General features: G+C 42.5%; 1 long non-coding RNA gene across 1 annotated transcript in view; it reads left to right on the top strand.

Moving 5' to 3' along the window:
• LOC117674823 (uncharacterized) overlaps nucleotides 1-24,688 on the top strand; it is a 66,765-nt gene extending 42,077 nt beyond the window's left edge. The window contains exon 4 of the long non-coding RNA XR_004594001.3: nucleotides 24,548-24,688. This is a non-coding gene — a long non-coding RNA (uncharacterized LOC117674823). The remainder of the gene's footprint in view (nucleotides 1-24,547) is intronic.
• Nucleotides 24,689-25,388: the final 700 nt, after the last annotated feature.

Below are 25,388 nucleotides of genomic sequence, written 5' to 3'. Positions count from 1 at the left end.
TTGTATAATGGGGCAAAACTCACTTAACAAATGTCTCAAGAACATAAATTTTGGGCTTAATTGTGATCATAAGTCGAGGACTACCTGTAAGAAACAAAGAGAAAGAAAGAAAGAGAAAGAAGGGAGGGAGGGAGGGAGGGAGGGAAGAAGGAAGGAAGGAAATAAATAAATAAAAAAATAAAAAGAAAGAAAGAGGAAAGAGAAAGAAAGAAAGAAAAGGAAGGATTGAAGGAAAGAAAGAAAGGGGAAGAAAGAAAAAAGAAAGAAAAAAGGAAAGAAAGAAAAAGAAAGAAGGGAGGGAGGGAGGAAGGAAGGAAAGAAAGAAAGAAAAAGAAAGAAAGAGGAAAGAGAAAGAAAGAAAGAAAAGGAAGGATTGAAGGAAAGAAAGAAAGGGGAAGAAAGAAAAAAGGAAAGAAAGAAAGAAAGAAAAAGGAAGGAAAGAAAGAAAAAAGGAAAGAAAGAAAGAAAAAAGGAAAGAAAGAAAGAAAGAAAGAGAAGGAAAGAAAGAATGGAGGGAGGGAGGAAGGAAGGAAGGAAAGAAGAAAGGAAAGAAAGAAAGAGGAAAGAGGAAGAAAGAAAAGGAAGGAAGGAAGGAAAGAAAGGGGAAGAAAGAAAAAAGAGAAAAGAGAAAAAGGAAGGAAAGAAAGAAAGGAAAAGGAAGAAGAAAGAAAGAAAAAGAAAAAATAAAGAAAGAAAGAACGAGAAAGAAAGAGAGAGAGAGAAAGAAAGAAAGGAAGGAAGGAAGAAACCAGACTCTTTACCAAGCACCTTTGTTATTCGGTTTTACATTTCAGTGGTCCAGAAGTCCAGAGAGGCTACAAAATAGAAGATTGCCTGTAGCCTCTGGGCTGCAAGTTGTTTAGCTTGAACTTCCTCAACCTGGTGCTCTCCAGATAATATTGAACTACAACGTCCAGATTTCCCAACCGGCCTTAGTCAGTAGTTCTTAGTCCTTAAGGGAGATGGGTTCATCCACCGCTGAAAATTACCTAGCTCATCTGTTCTCCCAGGGCTGCCAGGGAAAGAATCCAGGAGCTAATTAATCATCTGCCAGGTTTTCAACCTTCTGTCTCACTCAGGTGTGACCACAAAACCCAGGTGAAATTGGATGCCTGATGTCAAATAACTGGGATGTGTCTAGGAGACGGGTACAGATTTGAGTGTGGTAGCTCTTTGCTAAGGGACCTGCTCAGGAAACAAAGCAGTTTGCATGCAAGGATCCCAAAGAGATCCTTACCAGAGATCCCAAATGCTGGAATTAGAGAAGGCAATGCTGACCAGACAAATGATCTAATTCAATATAAGGACGTCAGTGGTGAAATCCAATTTTTTTTTACTACCGGTTCTGTGGGCGTGGTTTGGTGGGCGTGGGGTGGGGTGGCTTGGTGGGGGTGACTTGGTGGGCGTGGCAGGGGAAGGATACTGCAAAATCCCCATTCCCTCCCCATTCCTGGGGGAAGGATCAGGGGTGAAATCCAGCAGGTTCTGACAGGTTCTGGAGATCCGGTAGCAGAAATTATGAGTAGTTCGGAGAATTGGCAAATGCCACCTCTGACTGGCCCCAGAGTGGGGTGGGAATGGAGATTTTGCAATATCCTTCCCCCAGAAGTGGGGAGGGAATGGGGATTTTGCAGTATCCTTCCCCTGCCACACCCACCAAGCCACGCCCACCAAGCCACACCACGTCCACCAAGCCATACCCACAGAACTGGTAGGAAAAAAAATTGGATTTCACCACTGGGAAGGATATTGCAAAATCTCCATTCCCACCCCACTTTGGGGCCAGCAAGAGGTGGTATTTACCGGTTCTCCGAACTACTCAAAATTTCTGCTACCGGTTCTCCAGAACCTGTCAGAACCTGCTGGATTTCACCCCGAAGGACATTTTATAAATCTATTCTTAAACTGTGCACGGTTTCCACAAATGCAGTTATTCCATACAAGAGGGGTGGAATATTTTCAATTTCCACCAGGTTGTGATATCTTCTTAGTACAGATTGTTAATATATAGGTAGTCCTCGACAGTTCATTTAGTGACCATTCAAAGTTACAATGGCACTAAAAATAGTGACTTATGACCGTTTTTTCACACTTGCGACCGTTGCAGCATCCCCCATGGTCACGGGATCAAAATTCAGAGGCTTGGCAACTGACTCATATTTATGACGGTTGCAGTGTCCTGTGATCCCCTTTTGCGACCTTCTGACAAGCAAAGTCAATGGGGGAAGCCAGATTCACTTAACAACCATGTCACTAACTTAACTGCTACAGTGATTCACTTAACAACTGTGGCATGAAAAGTCGTAAAATGTGACAAAACTCACTTAACAAATGTTTCACTTAGGAACATAAATTTGGGGCTCAGTTGTGGTCGTAAATCAAGGCTCTTGCTTAATGACAGGTTGCTTAACGACACTTTGAAGTTACGACAGACTAAAAAAAAATATTATTTATGACCTGTCCGCCAAGTTACAACCGCTTCTCTTCCCTCTGGTCACATTTCATATCGTAGATGCTCGGACACCAGCTTGCATTTTGGCACCAGTTTGCCAAAACATGTCCATTTAAGGGAAATAGATTCACCAAATAGTTTGCTTAATGACTGTGATAGCTCATTTTATGACTGCAGTGATTCACTTAATGACGGTCACAAAAACAGTTGCAAAATAAGAGTCCGACTTAACCGCCACAACAATTTATGACTAAAATTCCAGACTCAATTGTGGTTTTTAAGAGAAGACTACCTGTACAATGTTCTTGTACATGCGTAACTTCATATAGTTGTATATATGCATTTCAGTTTGGGGCAAAACTATTGTAAACTCATAAATGTCTATGGAGATTCTCAGTCGTCCAGGTCCTGGTTGTCCCAAAGGTGCTTTTCTTTTTCAAGAGGCAACTGGACTTTCTGTTTTTTCTTTGAAGACGTTTCGCTTCTCATCCAAGAAGCTTCTTCAGCTCTGACTGGATGGTGGGGAATGGAAGGATTTACATTCCTTGCAGGCAGCTGGTCATTTGCATTCTTTTGGAGAGTCGTTGAGGCCACTTGGAGGTTTATCTGTGTTCTCGGGATAACCTGAGTAGTGCAAATGGATTTGGGGCATTTTTGGAACTGTTGAAAGGACTGTGTTGTAGACACAATCCTTTCAACAGATCCATTCCAGGACTTTCTGCTTTTTCTTTGAAGACTTTTCACTTCTCATCCAAGAAGCTTCTTCAGAACCATTCAGTCAGAGCTGAAGAAGCTTCTTGGATGAGAAGCGAAATGCCTTCAAAGAAAAAATGGAAAATCCAGTTGCCCCTTGAAAAAAAAAAAGCACCTCTGGTCATAAATGTGGCCGTGTTTTCTCGTGCCCAAAGGGCAATCACGTGACTGAGGAGGCCACCTTGGGATTTCAAAACTGCCTCACAACTCTCTTTTTTCCAGGTAGGTTCTAACTTCAAACCAGTGGTGGGTTTCAAATTTTTTTACTACCGGTTCTGTGGGCGTGGCTTGGTGGGCGTGGTGTGGCTTGGTGGGCGTGGCTTGATAGGAGTGGCTTGGTGTGAGTGGCAGGGGAAGCATACTGTAAAATCTCCATTCCCACCCCACTCCAGGGGAAGGATACTGCAAAATCTCCATTTCCTCCCAATCAGCTGGGACTTGGGAGGCAGAGAATAGAGGGGGGTGGAGCCAGTCAGAATTTTTACTACCGGTTCTCCGAACTACTCAAAATTTCCGCTACGGGTTCTCCAGAACTGGTCAGAACCTGCTGAAACCCACCTCTGGCGTGGAGACTCCTGGGAGGGGCGGAGTGGGGTGGGCGTGGCCAGCCAGGGGTGGCATTTGGGGGTTCACTGAACCCTGGCGATCCTTGCCTAGAGGATCGCCTGAACCGTGATGAACCTCCAGGAGCCCATCCCTGGTTATGGCCCCTTTGCACTTGCTGCCTGTGGCTTTAGAATCAGTAACAGAGTTGGAAGGGAGCTCGGAGGTCATCTAGTCCAACCCCCTGCCTGCTGACGCAGGGGACCTGTACTAGCTTCCTTGCAAATGCTACACATTTCATTCTGAGAGGCTTTTGTGAAACCAAGGTTTTATCATGAAAAAGAGCGGCCCTCAAAAGAAAAGAGATGTAATTCTAGGAGAGAGGTTTTCTGCTTACAATCGAGTGTTTGTAATTAATTGAGTGCCCCTATAAATATTGCAGAACTCTTTCATAATCTTTATTGTGCAAGGCAGATAACAGGCGAAGCTTGCCGGAGACAGGGAAGCGTGAGAGTGTATTTGCCCTCTGCCAATCTTCCTCTCCCCTCCGAAGGGGCTCTGTTTGGCTTCGTTTTTTGGTCGTGTATTTTTGCAAATACGGGCTATATTCGTTCTACATGTTGTACGGCCTCCTCACTTTCCTTCTTCCATTCTCCAACTTTCTTCTTTTTATACAGATTAACAGAGTTGGGAGGGACCTTGTAGGTCATCTAGTCCAACCCCCCACCCATGCAGGAGACCCTACACCATTTCTGACAAATGGCAGTCCAGTCTCTTCTTGAAAGCCTCCGGTGATGAAGCTCCGACAACTTCCAAAGGCAACTTCTGTTCCATTGATTGATTGTTCTCACTGTCAGAAAATTTCTCCTTATTTCTAGGTAGAATCTCTCTTTGTTGTTTGCATCCATTATTCCTTGTCTTCTTCTACCATCCTTTTTCTTTCCTCTTCTGTCTTCTTTCTTTTTCCATTTTCTGACTTCTTTCTTTTATCTTCCGTCATCCTGTCTTCCTTCTTTCCCCTTCTGTGTTCTTTCTCCTTCCATTTTCCATCTTCTTTCTTCTACCATCTTTCCTTTTTCCCTTCTGTGTTCTTTTTTCTTCCATCTTTTGTTTTCCTTCTTTCTTCTACCATTTTTCTTCTTTCCTGTCTTCCTTCTTCCTTCTTCCATCTTCCTTCTTTCCTCTTCTGTCTTCTTCGATCACCTGGCAACCTGTCTTCCTTCTTTCCCTTTCTGTGTTCTTTCTCCCTCCATCTTCTGTTTTCCTTCTTCCTTCTTCCATCCTTTGTTTTCCTTCTTTCTTCTTCCATCTTTCTTCTTCTATCTTTTGTTATCCCACCTTCTTTCTTTCCTTTCTGTCTTCTATTTTCCTCCTGTCTCCCTTCTTTCTTGTTCCATCATCCTTTTGTCAATTCTGTCTTCTATCTTTCTTCTTTCATCTTCCTTTTTTCATCTTCTCTCCCTTCTTCCTTCTATTTTCTTTCTTCCATCTTCTGTTCTCCTTCTTTCCTCTTCCATCTTCTGTCATCCCATCTTCCTTCTCTCCCCTTCTATCTTCTTTCTTACATCTTGTCTTTCATCTTTTTTCTTCTATCTTCTGACTTCCTCCTTTCATCTGTCATATTCGGTTTTCCTTCTCCCGTCTTTCTTCTCCCTTCTTCCATCTTCTGTCATTCCTTCTTCCTTATTTCCTTTCTGTTTTCTTTTTTCCTTCTTCCATTTTCTGACTTGGTTCTTTCTTCTGTCTTCCTTCTCTTGTCTTCTGCCTTCCTTCCTTCCACTTTCTGTCTTTCTTTTTGTCTTTTGCCTTCCATTTTTGATTTTCTCTGACTCACATTCATGCTGCTGTGGCTGAGATCACTTTTAAGGACTTCCTTAAAAGTAACATGGAGGAAGGAGGGCCCCAGTTTTTCCTACTGAACATGCTTCCTTCTACATGCAACTTTTCAAAGAACCTTTGAAATGTAATCGTTGCAGCTATTAACTGTTTCTGGTGCCAGAGTTACTTCTGTGACTACTATTTTATTGTTATATTACATTATTTTATTGATTGCTGCTTTAATTTTATTACTGTATGCATGTTTCTAATTGGTTGGGAGTCAACTCCAATTGCAAAGGTCTATTTAAAAGGCAAAACATGATCATGAATGAAGGCAAATATACCGTATTTTTTGGAGTATAAGACACAGTTTTCCTCCCCTAAAAGAGGGTGGAAATGTTGGTGCATCTTATACACCGAATACGGCCATTTTTGGTCTCCAGAAGCCCCGCCCCGCTCATCCCTTTTTGGGAACCACAATTGACCCCCAAATTTCTGTTGCTAAATGAGACATTTATGAAGTGAATTTTGCCCCAATTTAACGGACTTTCTTGTCACAGTTGTTAAATGAATCTGGCTTCCCCATTGAGTTTGTTTGTCAGAAGGTCACAAAATGATCCCGGGATGCTGCAACCGTCATAAATATGAGTCAGTTGCTAAGCATCTGAATTTTGATCACGTGACTATGAGGATGCTATAATGGTCGTAAGTGTGAAAAACGGTCATAAGACCCTTTTTCCAGTGCCATTGTAACTAAGTAAATGGTCACTAAGTAAACTGTTGTAAGTGGATAACTTTGTTTTGTTTTGTTTTGTTTTGTTTTGTTTTGTTTTGTTTTGTTTTGTTTTGTTTTGTTTTGTTTTATTTTACCGTATTTTATTATTTATTTATTTTTTGTTTTGTTTTGTTTTGTTTTTTTAAATTTATTTTATTTTATTATTTTACTTTATTTTATTTTAATTTTTTTGTTTTATTTTGTTCTATTTTTTAAAATTTATTTTATTACTTTACTTTACTTTACTTTACTTTACTTTACTTTACTTTACTTTACTTTACTTTACTTTACTTTACTTTACTTTGAATTGCTGGACAGTCTGATGTTTTGCTGCCAAGAGATTGCTTTGCTGAAGAAAATCTGGACAACAGTACAATAGTGGAGCCTTGATCATGAATTAGGCCTATTTTGTGCCTGTGTGGTGGTGACGGTGTGCAAATCAGGTGCCGCTGAAGCTCCTGACACAGGCAGGCTTACACAATGGCTCCCTCATTGTCTCCAGACCTAGTATTGTTGCCAGCACTTAGCCTAAAGACATAAAGTTTAATTTTATGATGTTTTTCCTGGCTGGGAACAATCATTGTTGAGTTCTGTTACCAATCTTCCAATGCGGTAGAGGCTGTAATGGTGACAGTTTTATTGTGGAAGTTTATTGGAAAAAGCAGCAAGAGAGCCAATCAATCATTCAATCTGATCAATCAGATTAGAGCTGGAAGGGACCTTGGAGGTCTTCTAGTCCAACCCCCTGCTCAAGCAGGAGATCCTATTCCATTTCAGACAAGTGGCTGTCCAGTCTCTTCTTAAAAACCTCCAGTGATGAAGCCCCAACAATTTCTGAAGGCAACTTCTGTTCCACTGGTTCATTGACCTCACTGTTAGGAAGTTTCTCCTCAATTCCAGGTTGCTTCTCTCCTTGATTAGTTTCCATCTATTGTTTCTTGTCCTGCCCTTCTGGTGCTTTGAAAAACAAATTGGCCCCCCTCCTCTTTGTGGCAGCCTCTCAAATACCGGAATAATAATAATAATAATAATAATAATAATAATAATAATAATAATAATAATAATAATAATAATCATCAACATGTTACCACCAACAGCAAATGCCGCCTCTGCAATGAGAAAGATGAGACAGTCGACCACCTGATCAGTGGGTGCAGCAAAATTTCACAAACTGACTACCTACAACGCCATGACCGTGTTGCTAAAATCATTCACTGGAAATTGTGCCAGAAGTTTGGATTTGAGTACAGCAAAAACCACTGGGAACATCAGGTTGAGAAAGTTTTAGAGAATGAGAAACTCAAGATCTTGTGGGACTTTAGGATTCAGACTGACAGGCACTTGGTCCACAACACACCTGACATAACAATAGTTGAAAAGAAAAAAGTATGGTTCATTGACATTGCAATACCTGGTGATGCACGAATTGAAGATAAGCAGCAAGAAAAAATCACAAAGTACCGGGACTTACAAATTGAAGTTGAGCGACTGTGGAAAAAGAAATCGTGTGTTGTCCCGATTGTAATTGGAGCCCTCGGAGCAATACCCAAAGGGTTACCCCGCTATTTAGAAATTCTAAATTTGCCAGACTTGAACATTTTGACTCTACAAAAAACCACCTTACTCGGAACAGCTTACATCCTCCGACGATACCTTAACAGTTCCTAGGTCCTTGGTTAGGACTCGAGCTGCTGAGCTATTAACCAGCCTCAAAGGCTGTGAATCTCACTAAAGATTAACCAATAAATAATAATAATAATAATAATAATAATAATAATAATAATAATAATAATAATAATAGTAATATTTTATTTCTATACCGCCCTTCTCCCGAAGGACTCAGGGCAGTGTACAGCCAATTTAAAAACACAAGACAAAACAATGATTAAAAATTAAAATAATTAAATAGATTTGGCCCGGTTTAAAACCCCGAAAATTTAAAATACCCCAATTTAAAATTATTATATTGATAGCCCGGCCTGGCGGAACAACAGGGTCTTCAGTGTGCAGCGAAACACCCGGAGGTCGGAGATCTTACGTATTTCCGGGGGCAGTTCATTCCACAGGGCTGGGGCTCCCACAGAGAAGGCCCTCCCCCTGGGTGTCGCCAGCTGACATAACTTGGCCGATGGCACCCTGAGGAGACCCTCTCTGTGGGAGCGAACTGGCCGGTGGGAGGCTATTGGTGGCAGAAGTCGGTCTCGAAGGTACCCGGGTCCTATGCCATGGAGCGCTTTAAAGGTGATAATACTCCTATCATGTCACCTCTTAGTCCTTCTTTTCTCTAGACTAACCAAACTCAACTCCTGCAACTGTTCTTCATACGTTTTAATCTCTAGGCCAATGTGAAGTTGTCCCATCCAATCTTCAGCAAAGTAGCTCAATGATTTTACAAGACATTTCCCTTTATGAGATAAGAAGGCCTTGCTCCAATGCTGATTCAAAGAGCATTTCAACTATCCATGAGTTGACAGAAAACGCTACAGCTGTCATTTCTCAAACTCAGCATCTTTAAGCTGTGTGGACTTCAACTCCCAGAATGAAAGTCCACAAAGCTTCAAGATGATGTCTTGGATGAGAAACACTGCTCTAGAGCATGACTTTATTTTTTGTTTCTTCCAAAGTTTTTATTTTATTTATGTAGTAACAGTATAAGATGCAGAAAATTCAAAAGAAGATAGTAGGAAAAATAGGGGAGGGAAGAGGGAAGGGAAAAGTGTGGGAAAAAGGGGAAAAAAGAAAAAAAAGGCATTGATTCCTGACTTCCTTTGGTGCCGTAGAATAAAATAATAACATCAAACCTCAACGTTTTATTTTTCCGTAATAGTATAAACTAGCCATTTCTATAACAACAAACCTATCTAATCGGTAAAACCCAAAATCAAAGTTTCATTTTTTTCCCACCTCAAGTACAAAATCCAGAAGCGGTTTCCAAGTAGAAACAAAAATATTTGTTTTTTTTTCCTTTAATCAAAGCAGACAGTTTACCCATCTCTTCTACCTCCATAAACTTCTCAGCCTTTGGTCCATGGTGCGAATCAAAGCGTCCTTCCATTTTTGTGCATAATCTTGGTGCCACCAACATATATAGCATCAAAGTTCCAGATGACTGGAGGCTAAAACATATAAAGAAGAGTTGCTGGAATTGGGTATGTCTAGTTTAATGAAAAGAAGGACATACATGATAGCAGTGTTCTCATATCTCAGGGGCTGCCCCAAAGAAGAGGGAGTCAAGCTATTCTCCAAAGCACCTGAAGGCAGGACAAGAAGCAACGGATGGAAACTAATCAAGGAAAGAAGCAACCTAGAACTAAGGAGAAATTTCCTGATAGTTAGATCAATTAACCAGTGGAACAACCTGCCTCCAGAAGTTGTGAATTCTTCAACACTGGAAGCTTTTAAGAAGAGATTGGACAACCATTTGTCTGAAATGATATAGGGCAGTGATGGTTAACCTTTTTGGTGCCGAGTGCCCAAAGCATCTGTGCATGTGCATGAATGCATGAATGTGTGTCTGAACCCCCAAAATGCAATGTGTACTCCATACATGCGCCCCGGCCAATGGTGGGATTCAAATAATTTAACAACCGGTTCTCTGCCCTAATGATTTCTTCCAACAACCAGTTCACCAAACTGCTCAGAAAGTTAACAACCGGTTATCCTGAAGTGGTGCGAACTGGCTGAATCCCACCACTGGCCCCGCCCCTCCCATGCCCGAGATTAGTTCAGGAGGCCTTCCAGGCCCAAAACAGGGCACAGGGTGGAGGGGGGCCCTCGAGCGGCACCCCTACGCCCTATTTTGGCTTCCAGATTGGTGCAGGAGGCTTTCCAGGCCCAAAACAGGCATGGGGGGCACACACATGAACCCCCCAAATGCAATGCAAGTGCCCCCCGCACATGCGCCCCACCCCCGCGCATGCACGGCAGAGACCCAAAGACCAGCTGGCTAGCGGGGGGCACGTAGGCGTGCATGGTGGAGCTGGGCTGGGGCGACGGCCGGCGTGCCTGCAGAGAAAGCTCTGCATGCCACCTGTGGCACGCGTGCCATAGGTTCACCATCACAGATATAGGGTTTCCTGCCTGAGCAGGGGGTTGGGCTAGAAGACCTCCAAGGTTCCTTTGAGCTATATTCTGATTAATTGAATAAGCTTTAGGGACCTTTTATTAGCTGAAACATTTCCTCTGAAAAGGCGATTGGGATAAAAGTCTGCTTTGAAATGACTCCTACGTACAACGGAGGTGGTGTAGGGCTGTCTGATTCAAAGCAAGGAAGGGAAAGCCAATTCAGAGATACCCCAGATACAAGCTAATTAATGAAGTCTGTCTGAAGTTGCTATGTCTCCAGTATTCCCTCTGTGCACGCATGTCTCTTTCTCTGTGTCTGCTGGCGATAATAAACCCTTGAACCATGTTTGCATTTTAAATAGCCTCCTGAATGATTCATTCCATTCAATAACAAAGGTCAATATTATGTGTTCTATCATTGTGAAAACACACATTTCTTGTCATTCTAAGCTGCCAGCTAGACTGGGAAGCTGGAAAGTCATTTTGGGAAAAAAGGCAATGGGAAATCATTTCGGTGCTGCCACCAAATAAACTGTGTGGACCTGTCCATGTGAACCCCAAAAGTTGAATTCCGCTCAAGGAAAGCTTTTTATGCTCATAGACGTGAGGAGCAGCATCCAAAAAAGCCAACACAGTTCTAGGCTGCATAAACAGAGGGATAGAATCAAGATCACGTGAAGTGTTAATACCACTTTATAATGCCTTGGTAAGGCCACACTTGGAATCCTGCATTCAGTTTTGGTTACCACGATGTAAAAAATATGTTGAGACTCTAGAAAGAGTGCAGAGGAGAGCAACAAAGATGATTAGGGGACTGCAGGATAAAACATATGAAGAACGGTTGCAGGAACTGAGTACGTCTAGTTTAATGAAAAGAAGGAATAGGGGAGACATGATAGCAGTGTTCCAATATCTCAGGGGCTGCCACAAAGAAGAGGAAGTCAAACCAGTGATGAAATTCAAATTTTTTTCTACTGGTTCTGTGGGCATGGCTTGGTGGGTGTGGTGTGGCTTGGTGGGCGTAGCAGAGGAAGGATACTGCAAAATCTCCATTTCACCCCACTCCAGGGGAAGGATACTGCAAAATTCCCATTCCCTCCCCACTACTGGGGGAAGGATATTGCAAAATCTCCATTCCCACCCCACTGTGGGACTAGCCAGAGGTGTTATTTGCCTCTGAGCTACTCAAAATTTCCGCTACTAGTTCTCCAGAACCTGTCAGAATTTGCTGGATTTCACCTCTGAGTCAAGTTGAGCACCCAGTTGTGGGGGCAATAAGCTGACTTTGTATAAATATACAAAAGGATGAAGGCTATTGCTGAGCACATTGTAAGCCTCCCTGAGTCTCCGGAGAAGGGTGGCATATAAATCAAATTAAAAAAAAAAGTTATTATCCAAAGCACCTGAGGGCAGGACAAGAAGCAATGAATGGAAACTAACCAAGTCACAGAAGTTGCAAACAAAACCCATTGGTGAGGACAAGCAAATCCCTTCCACGTGTTGCTAAAAAAAATAATAATAATAGGAAAACCAAGCCACCAACAGACTTTTAGAGCAGTGGTGGTCCATGGACTACTGGTGGTCCGTGAGAAATTTTTGGTGGTCCACAGAAAAATCTTTGCATTTTTGCATTTTTTATATTGCACTGTCAGGGATCCTCAAACTATGGCCCCTGGGCCAGATACGGCCTGCCAAAGTAATTAATCCCACTCGCTAATGGGATGGGGTCCTTCAGGCATTTAGCTTGGCTGCCTGTTTAGTAGCTCCAGCTTCTCCCTCCCTCCTTGGGAATCCAGGTGCTTCAGTCAGCGGTGCACGAAACTTCAGCCGGGCTCCTTGAGAGAGAGAGTTTTCAGAGTGGGGTGGCGGTGATCTAGTGCCCAGGCTGGCTACAAGACAAAAACTCATTCTTGGTCGTATTTGAGATTCTTAGCTGCAATGGACAACAAAGCTAGGGTTGACCTGGGGCGCTTCTCTTTGCTAACAGGTGGCCCATGCTAAGTGCCTGAAGGACCCCATCCCATCACTAATTCATATTAGTGGTCCGCGGGATTGAAAGTTATGAATTTAGTGGTCCCTGAGGTCCGAAAGGTTGGTGACCCCTGTTTTAGAGGGTCGTTGAAGCTCTTGGAGGTTTATCTGTGTCCTTAGGGTCACCCAAGTTGTGCCCCTGGTTCCTGTAGTCCACAATTCTCTCTCTGGAAATCCATTCCTACTTCCACACCTTCAAGGATCCTCTAAAAGGATGCAGATGACCAGCTGTCTGCAAGGAGTATAAATCCTTCCATTCCCCACTATCCTGTCAGAGCTGAAGAAGCTTCTTGGATGAGAAAGGAAACGTCTTCAAAGAAAAAACAAGAAAGTCCAGTTGCCTCCTGAAAAAAGCACCTTTGGGAGAACCAGGACCTGGCTGACTGAGAATCTCTACAGACTTTTAGCAACATGGTTAAGTGAATCTGGCTTCCCCCATTGCCAGAAGGTCGCAAAAGGGGATCATATGATCTTGGGACACTGCAACCATCATAAATATGAACCAGTTGTCAAGCATCTGAATTTGATCATGTGATCTCAGGGATGATGCAACAGTCACAGAGGTGGATTTCAGCAGGTTTGGACCAGTTCTGGAGAACCGGTAGTGAAAATTTTGAGTAGTTCGGAGAACCGGTAAATACCACTTCTGACTGGCCCCACCCCCAGCTATTCTCTGCCTCCCAAGTCCCAGTTGATCAGGAGGAAATGGGGATTTTACAGTATCCTTCCCCTGGATTGGGGAGGGAATGGAGATTTTACAGTATCCTTCCCCTGCCACGCTCACCAAGCTACGCCCATCAAACCATGCATGCCCACCAAGCCACGCTCACAGAACCGGTAGTAAAAAAAATTGAAACCCACCACTGAACAGTCATAAGTGTGAAAACTGGTCATAAGTCATTTTTCCAGGGCTGCTGTAACTTCAAACAGTTGCTAAATGAATAGTTGTAAGTCAAGGACTGACTACCTTTATAGGGTATTAATTGTCAGAAAGAAAGCCACCTGGATCACTTGCTTTCAGCGCACGCAGAGACAGCAATTGTGGTGTTCTAATTGTTCTTAGAACCTGGTTATTTGGAGGAAAAGCTCTGGAGAAGTGATCTACTGGAGGTGGCCAACCTTTGTAGGAGTTATAATTTTAAAAAAATCACACTTGCGCCATTGTAGGCCGGTTGGTTTCTCTTTCACTGTTTGGGAGTGTTTTTGGAACCACTCGGTAGAGGGAGCCTTCTGTTGAATTTCCTTCCATTAACAGGATAATTTCCCACTGCAATTTCAGCTGATCACAAGAGATAATAACTCACTCAGTGGTCAAAGCCTGACCTTTCTTGTAACTAGACTAGAGGATCCTCTTGCAGTCCTTATCTTTTCTAATTGTGTGTGTTTGTGTGTGTGTGTGTTTGTGTGTGTGTATGAGAGAGAGAGAGAGAGAGAATGGGGAGGGGAAAGAGAGAGAATGAGAAAGAGAGAATGAGAGAGCAAGAGAGAGAAGGAGAGGGAAAGGGAGAGAGAGATGAGAATGAGTAAGAGAATGAGAGAGGAAGAAAGGGGAAAGAGAGAGAGAGAATGAGAGAGAGAATGAGAGAGGGAGGGAGGGAGAGAAGGAGGGGAGAAAGGGAGAGAGTGAAAGAGAGAGAGAGGGAGATGGAGAATGAGAGAGAGAATGAGAGAGAAAGAGAGGGAGAGAGAGAGAATGAGAGAGAAAATGAGAGAGGGAGGGAGAAAGAGTGAGAGGGAGGGGGATAGAGATGGAGAATGAGAGAGAGAATGAGAGAATGAGAAAGAGAGAGAAAGAGAGAGAGAGGGAGGGAGAGAGGGAAAGGGAGAGAGAGGGAGATGGAGAATGAGAGAATGAGAGAGAATGAGAAAGAGAGGGAAAGAGAGAGGGAAAGAGAGAGAGAATGAGAGACAGAGGGAGAGGGAGGGAGAGAGGGAAAGAGAGAAAGAGAGAGGGAGAGAGGGAAAGGGAGAGAGAGGGAGATGGAGAATGAGAGAGAGAATGAGAGAGAATGAGAAAGAGAGGGAAAGAGAGAGAGAGAATGAGAGACAGAGGGAGAGGGAGGGAGGGAGAGAGGGAAAGAGAGAGAAAGAGAGAGGGAGAGAGAGAGAGAGAGAGAGAAGCAGATGAAACTTTCTGTTAAGTTTCTGCTACTCAGAGTACAGGAGGGTGGCCTGGAGATGGACCAAGTGGACAAAGCAAGAAACTTTGCTGGGGTCAGTTGCTGAGGCTAACGTTATCCAAAGTCCATGATCCAGAAGTACAAGAACTCCAGAAATTGTGAGTGTTCCATCACTGGAGCTTTTCAAGAAGAGACTGTCTGGAATGGCATAGGGTCTTCTTCTTCTTCAGCAGGGGGTTGGACTAGAACAGGGGTTTCCTGGTCTGTGGCCCATTGGGAACCGGGCCACGCAAGCAGTGGTCAAGCGCGCAAACGTGTGAAGTTGCATTTGTGCAAGTGGTGGCACTCACGGGGAACCATCCCCTCTCCCCTCCCCCGCTGCCGCCAGTCCACAAAACCAGAAAGGTTGGGGACTGCTGGACTAGAGACCTCCAAGGACTTCCTACTCTTCTATTCAATCAATCAATCAATCGGAGCAGGAAGGGACCTTGGAGGTCTTCTAGTCCAGCCTCCTGCTCAAGCAGGAGAACCTATACTGTTTCAGACAAGTGACTATCCAGTCTCTTCTTAAAAGCCTCCAGTGATGAAACACCCACAATTTCTGAAGGCAAGCTCTTCCTCCGGCTATTTTTTTTAAAAAAATTGATTTATATGCCGCCCTTCTCCGGAGACTCAGGGCGGCTTACAGTGCGTTAAGCAATAGCCTTCATACTTTTGTATATTTTATACAAAGTCATCTTATTGCCCCCACACACTGGGTCCTTAATCTACCTACCTTAGAAAGGATGGAAGGCTGAGTCAACCTTGAGCCTGGCAAGATTTGAACTTACTTGAATTGCAGACAGCTGGTGTTAAATTACAGTGCTTTAGTCTGCAGAGCTATCCAGGCTCACTAATTGACCTCACTGTTAGGAAATTTCTCCTTTTTTTTTTTTTTTTGAAATTTTTTAAAATTTATTTTTCACATAAAACAACATCTTTTTAGAGCAAAAGTTTGGTCTGGTGTAAAATAAGTATAAATTCCAAATTAACATCTTAAAGAAAAAAGAAAAGAAAGGAAAAAAAAACAAGTCTAAACCCAATTTTTATCATTCACTCTAACATCTTATTCCAACATTTAACATTCTATTATGTAATCACCCTAAATCTTAAACTTCAAATCTAAACAGCTCTTTATAATATTCATTTATCATTTTAACAATCAGTATTTCATATATTCTCCTTACTTCCAAGACTCAAATCAAGTCAGTTTCTTTTAAATCACATCTAATAATCAACATATAATATTGTATTCCTCTCTTAAAAAAACATTTCAAAATCAGTAACTATTCTTCAAAGATATCTCCTTCACTCCTCCTAATTTTATTTTGGCTAGATTGCAGCTTAATTTACTGGTTTCCAGGGATGTTCCTCCAATCCTAACTTATGTTGGCTGGATCACAGTTTGGTTTTAACTGCTTTCCAACATTTTCTCCTTCACTTCTCCTAGGTTTATTTTTATCTGGATAACGGCTTTTCAGCTGTTTTCCAGTGGTGCTTTCCTCCACTCCTTACCTTATATTTAACTGAAAATAATTTGACCCCCCCTCTTCTTTGTGGCAGCCTCTCAAATACTGGAATACTGCCATCACGTCTCCTCTTAGTCCTTCTTTTCTCTGGACTAGCCAAGCCCAAATCCTCCAACTGTTCTTCAGGGAGAACTTTCTCTGTGGGAGCACCTGCCCTCTGGAACGAGCTACGTCCCGGAATACGACTGATTCCGGATCTCTGCACTTGCCGTAAGCCCCTGAAGACGTTTTTATTTCAGAAAACCGGCCTGGCCTGAATAGGTTTTATGGGTTAGTTTTTTAATTGTATAGCTTGGGGTTTTAAATTGGGAGGCCGATTAATTTAATTTATTTTTAGTTATTTTAACTTTTATATTGTATGTTATTTTAATTTTCGGCTGTTCACTGCCCTGAGTCCCTTCGGGGAGAAGGGCGGTATATAAATTTAAAAAATAAAAAAAATAAAGTAAAAAATAAATATATTTTAGTCTCCAGGTCTTTAATCTTCTTAGTTGCTCTTCTTTGCACTTTTTCTAAAGTCTCAGTATCTTTTTTGTTGTAACGTGGGGACCAAAACTGGATGCAGGATTCCAGGTGCATCCAGTTGCACCTGCATCCAGTTGCACCTGGCCTTGCTAAGGCTTTATAAAGCGGTACTCATACTTCATGTGATTTTGATTCTATGCCTCTGTTTATAAAACTCAGGATTGCATTAAGCTGTTTTGGCTGCCGCCGCACACTGCTGTCCCATGACTAACTATTCTATATTCTGTATACGTAAAACAACAAAAGCAGTTGTAAGCATGTAGTGTGACTGCTTTTTCTTCAGAAGTTCAGTGTTTTTGGGCTAAATATAGACTCTCCATCATACCTAACTAGACAGCTCCATGCCTCTTGACTACATATGACCTTTTCATCTACAAGCTGAAAAACATTCCTGGCAAATTAGTATCCAGGGGCTATATATACATTCAAACACACACACACACACACACACACACACACACACACACACATTGCTATTGTTTACTCTGACAGCTGTGTGGTCATCAGTACACACAGAGGGACTTGCCATGTTTGTACAATTAATTGCATTTGGTAGGAAGCTTAGAGGATACTGTCATGGAAATAAATGTTTATTTCCCAGATTGTGGTTTTGCCTGATTTTTTTTTTTTTCGAATCAAGGGTAATCCTCGGCCACAATTGAGCCCAACATTCCTGTTGCTAAGTGAGGTATTTGTTAAGGATGTTTTACTCCATTCTACGACCTTTCTTGCCACCGTTGTTAAGTGAATCGCTGCAGTTGTTAAGTTAGCAACACGGTTGTTAAGTGAATCTGGCTTCCCCATTGACTTTGCTTGCCAGAAGGTGGCAAAAAGGGATCACATGCCCCTACTGCAACCGTCATAAATATGAGTCAGTTGCCACGGGTCTGAATTTTGATCACGTGACCATGGAAATGATTTTTTTTTTCAGGTGTGAAAAACAGTCATAAATCACTTTTTTCAGTGCCCTTGAAACTTTGAACAGTCACTAAATGAACTGTTGTAAGTGGAGGACTATCTGTAGTTGAGAGAAACCACAAGGAACATCTAATCAAATTTACCAGCTTTTAGAGAGGGGGGGGATGAGAGAGAGAGAGAGAGAGAGAGAGAAAGAAAGAATGAGAGAGAATGAGAGAGAGAGAATGAGAGGGAAAAGAGAGAATGAGAGAGAGAGAGAAAAAAGAAAGAGAATGAGAGGGAAAGAGAATGAGAGAGAAAATGAAAGAGAGAATGAGAGAGAGAAAGAGAGAAAGAGAGAGAATGAGAGAGAGAATGAGAGAGAGAATGAGAGAGAGAGAATGAGGGAGAAAATGAGAGAGAGAGAGAATGAGAGAGAGAATGAGAGAATGAGAAAGAGAGAGAATGAGAGAGAATGAGAGAGAAAGAATGAGAGAGAAAAAGAGAGAGAATAGAGAGAGACAGAATGAGAGAGAGAGAATGAGAGAGAGAGAGAGAGAGAGAGAGAGAGAGAGAGAGAGAATGAGAGAGGGAAAGAGAGAGAGAGAGAGAGAGAGAGAAAGAAAGAAAGAAAGAAAGAAAGAAAGAAAGAAAGAAAGAAAGAAAGAAAGAAAGAAAGAAAGAAAGTATATATGCACATATAAGCCAGGACTTTCTATCAAAATGGTGAACGTAATTAATCTTACCAAAAAAGAGAATATTTGTAGCTCAGGCTTGAAATGAGGGATCCTTGGTGTTGTCTGAGCTTGGTGGTTTTCTTACAGATGTTTCATTACCCAATGAAGGTAACATTATCAGTGTAGTAAAGAAGGGGGTTTGCTCTCAATTTGTATTCTCGTGGCTTGCCCTGTCAGCGTTGGTGGGGTTGGTCTTGGAGATTCTTCGGTTGGGCTGTTTACTGTTAGCTTGTTTGACAGTTCCTTGATTGGGGTATTGTTTACTTCTTGATTGTTTTGGTCTGATGTTAATCTTGCGGTTAATCTATGCTCCATCTGCATGTTGATTGCTGGTGGGGGCGTGTTTTGGTCTTTTTTGTTCCCTTTTTGCCTTGTTGATTGTCTCTTTTGCACCATATGTAGATGTTTATGTCTATGTGTCTATTGATTTCATTTTAACCCTGAGCTACAATTATTCTGCTTTATCAAGATCACTAGATTAAGATGTTGTAGCTACTGCCTACATTTCCAAGCAGTAGTATTTGTTTTTATCCATTGTTGAAATTTTCTGATGCATTATTATGTTTCATTTATTGTTGAGAGCAGGGGGTGGGTTCTACTTACCTTTACTACCAGTTTGCATCGTGCCTGCACATGCTCTTCTGCACGTGCACAGATCACCTATGATGATGTCTGAGTCAGTGGGAGGAGCCTTCTGCCAGTTTTACTACCGGTTCTGGCAAACCGGTCCGAACCGGGGGCAACCCACCACTGGTTGAGAGTCCCCAACATTCTTCCATGGTTGTGATAGGATATACATTTGAAAAATAAACTCTCTTCTTCTCTCAAACCATTATTACAGAATAATAAGAGTCGGAAGGGACCTTGGAGATCTTCTAGTACAAATCCCTGCTGAGGCAGGAGACCTTATACCGTTTTGAATTGGCTGTCCAATCTCTTCTTAAAAACCTCCAGTAATGGAGCACCCACAACTTCTGGAGGCAAGTTGTTCCACTGATTAATTGTTCTCACTGTCAGGAAATTTCTCCTTAGTTCTACGTTGCTTCTCTCCTTGATTAGTTTCCATCCATTGCTTCGTGTCCTGCCTTCAGGTGCTTTGGAGAACAGCTTGACTCCATCTTCTTTGTGGCAGCCCTTCAAATATTAGAAGTTTGCTATCATGTCATCTCTAGTCCTTCTTTTCAGTAATAGAATAGAATAGAATTCTTTATTGGCCAAGTGTGATTGGACACACAAGGAATTTGTCTTTGGTGCATATGCTCTCAGTGTACATAAAAGAAAAGATACGTTCATCAAGAATCATAAAGTACAACACTTAATGATGGTCATAGGGTACAAATAAGCATTCAGGAAACAATATCAATATAAATCGTAAGGATACAAGCAACAAAGTTACAGTTAAACTAGACATACCCAATTCCAGCCCAAAGTCCCCTAATCTTTACTTTTACTTTTTACTTTTATTTGATTTGTATACCGCCCTACTCCCGAAGGACTCAGAGCGGTGAACAGCCAACAATAAAATACATACATACAAAATTTAAAAAGTAGAAATAAAATTGAATTAAATAGTTTGGCCCAGACAGATTAAAACCCCAATCAATTTAAAACAAATTTAGACTTTGAATATTAAAAATATTAAAAATATTAAAATATTAAAATTGTTTTAAAAGAGAGAGAAAGTTAGGCCAGGCCCACCTGGTGAAATAAAAAGGTCTTTAGAGCGCGGCGGAAAGTGTGCAGATCCCGGATCCTCCGTATCTCCGGGGGGAGCTCATTCCAGATAGTAGGTGCCCCCACAGAGAAGGCTCTCCCCCTGGGGGCTGCCAGTCGACATTGTTTGGCAGACGGCACCCGGAGGAGCCCCTCTCTATGAGAGTGTACCGGCCAGTGGGAGACTATTGGTGGTAATAGGCGGTCCCGCAAGTCATCTTTGTTGCTCTTCCCTACACTCTTGTTAGAGTCTCAACATCTTTTTTATATCCTGGTGACCAAAACTGGATGCAATGTTCCAAGCGTGGCCTTACCAAGGCATTATAAAGTAATTCTAACACGTCAAATAATCTTGATTCTATGCCTCTCTCAATGCAGCCTAGGATTGAATTGGCTTTTTTCGCGGCGGCTGCTACACTGATGGCTCATATTTAAGCGATTGTCCATTAGGACTCAAGAGCCTTCTTGCAATGACTGCTGATGGTTGGTGGTGACTAATTTGTTATTAGTATCTGATACAGCCTACTGGTTTGATCAGGCCCTGAAATAAATCCTCTAATATTCTAAAATGAAGCCATCCTTTACCATTATGAAGGCATAGTGATGAAGGCCTATGGACTGAATAGGCCAGTGGTGGGTTCCTCCTGGTTTGGCCCGGTTCTCCCGAGCTGGTAGCAGTGACGATATGATGTCACTAAACCGGTTCTGCCCCCCATGCTCCCTCGCGCCCCCCACCCCCCACATTATTCTTACCTTTTATTTGGCCCCACCCCCAATCTATTGCTGCCTCCTGAGTCCCAGCTGATGGCTAGAGGGAAAAAAACTGTTTAAACTCTTGCCGTGGGGCTTCAAAGGGCTGCCCTACAGCTGATCAGTGTTAAAAGAAAACAAATGAGTAGACTGGTGTCTGCAAAAATACATGAGTAGATCAGTGCCTGCAAAAAATACAGTGCAAAACCTGTGTAGGGTATTCCTTTTCATTGCACACATTTCAGGCTAAGGAAGAATATCAGCACTCTGAAATTGGAAAATGAAGTTTGCACGCACTCGGCTTTGCAGACGTCAAGAAAACCCCAAGGATTTCCTGCCCACGCATTTGAAATGGTCTGCTGTGTTTTCTTCCTCTAAATCGTGAAAAGAAGTGGATCCTTTGGGAACCGGAGGCTGCAGCAGAACAGCTTCTGCCTGGAGGGGGGAAAGGCGTCCCTTAATTTCAGTCTCTGTTGCTGGCAGCCGAAAGGGTTAGAGAAACACTTTGAAATCGTCCCTTTGCATAAATAACACGATATGTCAATGTGCTGTGTTTGGACACGCTGCTGAAATATCGTGTGCCAAAAGATGAGCTTATAAACATTAAAGCCATATGGGCTCCGCAGCCCAACCGTGCTGGCCTGGCTTGCCGGAGCGCCACTCATGCGCCAAGCACTTTCGGAGACTTGGACGGGGAGAGCCAGCGATGCAACGAACCCAGCCTGACCTCCTTCCGTGTAGCCGGCTGGACTGCCAGGGGTTGGCCAGGAGGCGATCCAGACCGTTTACATGGACCTCGGCTCATTTATCAAGCCATAATTGGTTGGGCTCCAGGGGAGACCCTGAAAGTGTCAATCATTTCTGCATTGCTGCAACGGTTCGTTTTTACGGCTGGAGGAGAACATTGGATGGAAACCCCGGGGAGAGGCCAAGAGGACTATGACGTGGGATTGGAGATAGAAATCCTTGCTGAATCAAAGCCAGTTTGGTCTAGGAGTTAAGGTGCTGGCCTAGAAATCAGGAGTCGGTGAATTCTAGTCCTGCCTTATGCGTGAAATCTGTCTGAGTGACTTTGGAGCAAAACACTAGGAGACAGTGAATTCTAGTCTTGCCTTAGACACGAAAGCCAGCTGGGTGACCTTGGAGTAATCACCAGGAGACTGTGAGTTCTAGTCCTGCCTTATACATGAAAGCTGGCTGGGTGACTTTGGAGCAAAACACTAGGAGACAGTGAATTCTAGTCTTGTCTTAGACACAAAAGCCAACTGGTTGACCTTGGAGTAATCACCAGGAGACTGTGATTTCTAGTCCCGCCTTACACATGAAAGCTGGCTGGGTGACTTTGGACCAAACACTAGGAGACAGTGAATTCTAGTCTTGCCTTAGACACAAAAGCCAACTGGTTGACCTTGGAGTAATTACTAGGAGACTGGGAGTTCTAGTCCTGCCTTATACATGAAAGCTGGCTAGGTGACTTTGGACCAAACACTAGGAGACAGTGAATTCTAGTCTTCTCTTAGACACAAAAGCCAACTGGTTGACCTTGGAGTAATTACTAGGAGACTGGGAGTTCTAGTCCTGCCTTATACATGAAAGCTGGCTGGGTGACTGGACCAAACACTGGGAGACAGAGAATTCTAGTCTTGCCTTATACATGAAAGCTGACTGGGTGACTTTGGGACAGTCCCTGTCACTCAACCCACTTCACAGGGTTATTGTTGTTGTAGGGAAAATAGAAGGAGCTGAACAGAACTAGACTTGTTTGGTTTGGTCTAGTCTAGTGATTAAGCCACCAGATTAGAAAGCATGAGACCATGAGTTCAAGTCCCATTTTAGCCATGAAGGCTAACTGGGTGACTTTAGGCCAGTGACTGTCCCTCACACCAACCCTCTACACAGGGTTGTTGTTGTGTGGAAAATAGGAGGAGGAAAGTGTAATAGATATGTTCACCACCTTGAGTTATTTGTATAAGTAAAAACATAACATAACAACAACAATAATAATAATTTGCTAAATTAATCCAGTGGTCATTATGTAAAAAATATGACTTGCCTGTGTCCGAAAAGTCATGGGAAAATAAAGTGGAAAAAGTTGTTGAAAATGAGAAGGTGAAGATCTTCTGGGATTTTTGAATACAGACGGATCGTCAATTGGAACACAACACGCCAGATATCACAGTTGTCAAAAACCGAAGCATACAATTTATTATTGCTGTACCAGGAGACGCCAGAGTCAAAGAAAAAGAACTGGAAAAAAACATGAAATATTGCAGCCTGAAACTATGGATTATGGATGAAACATGTAACAGTGATACCCATTGTCATCGAGGCACTTGGTACCATGTCCAAGAATTTTACAAAATACATCAAGAAATTGCAGCTTCCTGAAATAACACCAACATAACTGCAAAAAACTGCGCTACTCGGAACATCGTACATCTTAAGAAGATACTTGCTTGATAGCTAGGATGCTGGCAGCAACCCATATCAACCATCAGCCCCAACAACAACAACAACAACAATAATAATAGTAATGGAGCAAACAGAACTGTAGAATTGAGTAGGAAGGGACCATAGCAGTGGTGAAATCTAAAATTTGTTACTACCGGTTCTGTGGGCGTGGCTTGGTGGGGGGTAATGTGACTGGGTGGGCGTGGCCAATTTTTAAAATTTTTACTTTTAAAACCATTTTTTTCTACAACCTCTTCGGAGAAGAGGTTGTAAAAAAATGCTTTCAAAAGGCTCTGATGATCCCAGCTGAGTTGCCTGATCGGCAGAGGCTTTTTTTTTGTTTTAATAGATTGGTGGCCCTATTTACAAATAAAAACAAGATATAGAAAAGACCAAGAGGAAGGAGGAATAGAACCAAAACCAAATCGATTAGATAAATTATTGGAAACCAAGGAAGAAAAATTAATCTCCAAAATTTATAAATATTTATTAGAATTTGACTTAGCAGAGGCTTTTTTTTTTTTACTTTTAAAAGCATTTTTTCAGCCAAAGAGGTTGTAGAAAAAATGCTTTTAAAAGTAAAAAAAGAGCGTCTGATGATTGTGCGGCTCAGCTGGGCATGGGGCGGGGGACAGGGATTTTTGCTACTGGTTCTCCGAACCACCTGCCTCCATTGCTACCGGATCAGGTGATCCGGTCCGAACCGGGAGCATTTCACCCCTGGACCATAGAAGTCATCTCTATGATCCCCTGGTCAATGCAACATTCTTTGAAGCATCTCTGGCAGATGATTATCCAGTCTTTAAAGATTGTCAGAAATTATCCTGATAAGGAAAGGACGAAGGTGACATTTGCATAATTAACCAACTAAACAAGCATCCAACACTTAATAGACAACGTTTGATTTCATTTCACTGAAAACGGGCAGCCTTGCAGAAAGTGGCCGTTTTCATTCATAGGCCTTCCTGATTTCTCTCTTAGTGGCCCTCAAGCATCTTTTCCCCCTCATAAAATATTTTTAAAGCCTCGTTCAGGAAACCCAACAACTTTAAAAGGGTCATTGGCTCCTGGCGTGACAATGAAGAACTGTATTTGGGGAGGTGTTTCCCCCTTTTTCCTTTCATTCATAACATAAACCTCTTCTGATTTATTTGAGAGAAGCTGCAGCTTCGCTTGGTGTTTTCTTCAAGGACCCAAGACCCGCCTGATGTCGCAAAATGTTTTGTAGAACTTGACCCGGGAAAGGACCAGCCTTTTAAATTACCGCTAATTCAGGAAACAGTTGAATTCAACCCAGGAGATGGAAAGGTTAACATGTTTGTGATGAATTGTGTTGTGTCTTTCTACAGTAAACTCTGGAGGAAGCCGGACGTTTGAAGGAATCGACTTATTCTTGGTGTCTTGAAATCCCTCCTGTCCTTTAGAAGGGAAACGGTCGTTAATCAGACTGGACAACGGCGAGCTAATAAAAGTGGCTGTTTGAATTGGAACGTGCTTCCCATTTTTAGCTTTCATTGTTAACATTTGCCTTTTCTTTTTTCTCCTCACGAGGTAACGGGGGGCTCTTTCTTAGCCTTCATTCTGAAATAAGACCTGAATTACTGATGGTGGTCGTGGGACTTTCTGAAATTCATATTGGTTGGAGAATAAAATGGGATCTGGGAGCTATCTTTTTTAAATTAAAGAATTTAAATGACTACTGAAGAATTGAAAAATGATTTTTTCTTGCTGAGGATATAAGCTTGCTGGTCTTGAGTTCTTTGGCCAAGGATGACCAGACAGGTTCTCTGAGCGGTGATGACAAACAAAAATATGAAACCCTGTAGAGATTCTCAGTCATCCAGGTCATGGTGCTTTTTCAGAAGGCAACTGGACTTCCTTGGTTTTTTTTTGAAGACATTTTGCTTCTTATCCAAGAAGCTTCTTCAGCTCTGACAGGACAGAGCTTCTTCAATTCTGATACCATTCCAGGGGTGGGTTCTACTTACCTTTACTACCGGTTTGCAATGGGAGCGCGCTTGCTTGCTTCTGCGCAGATCACCCGTGATGATGTCGTGGTGGGTGGGCAGAGCCTCCCGCCCAGTGGTGAAATGTAAAATTTCTTACTACCGGTTCTGTGGGCGTGGCTTGGTAGGGCGGTCATGTGACTGGGTGGGCGCGGCCAACTTTTTTTTCCTTTACTTTTAAAAG

The sequence above is a fragment of the Pantherophis guttatus genome, chromosome 3 (assembly GCF_059756535.1).
Source record: "Pantherophis guttatus breed Tessera chromosome 3, ASM5975653v1, whole genome shotgun sequence".
Taxonomy (NCBI): Eukaryota; Metazoa; Chordata; class Lepidosauria; order Squamata; family Colubridae; genus Pantherophis; species Pantherophis guttatus.
Note: the sequence above shows the minus strand (reverse complement) of the source record. Positions and strands in the feature narration are given on the sequence as shown.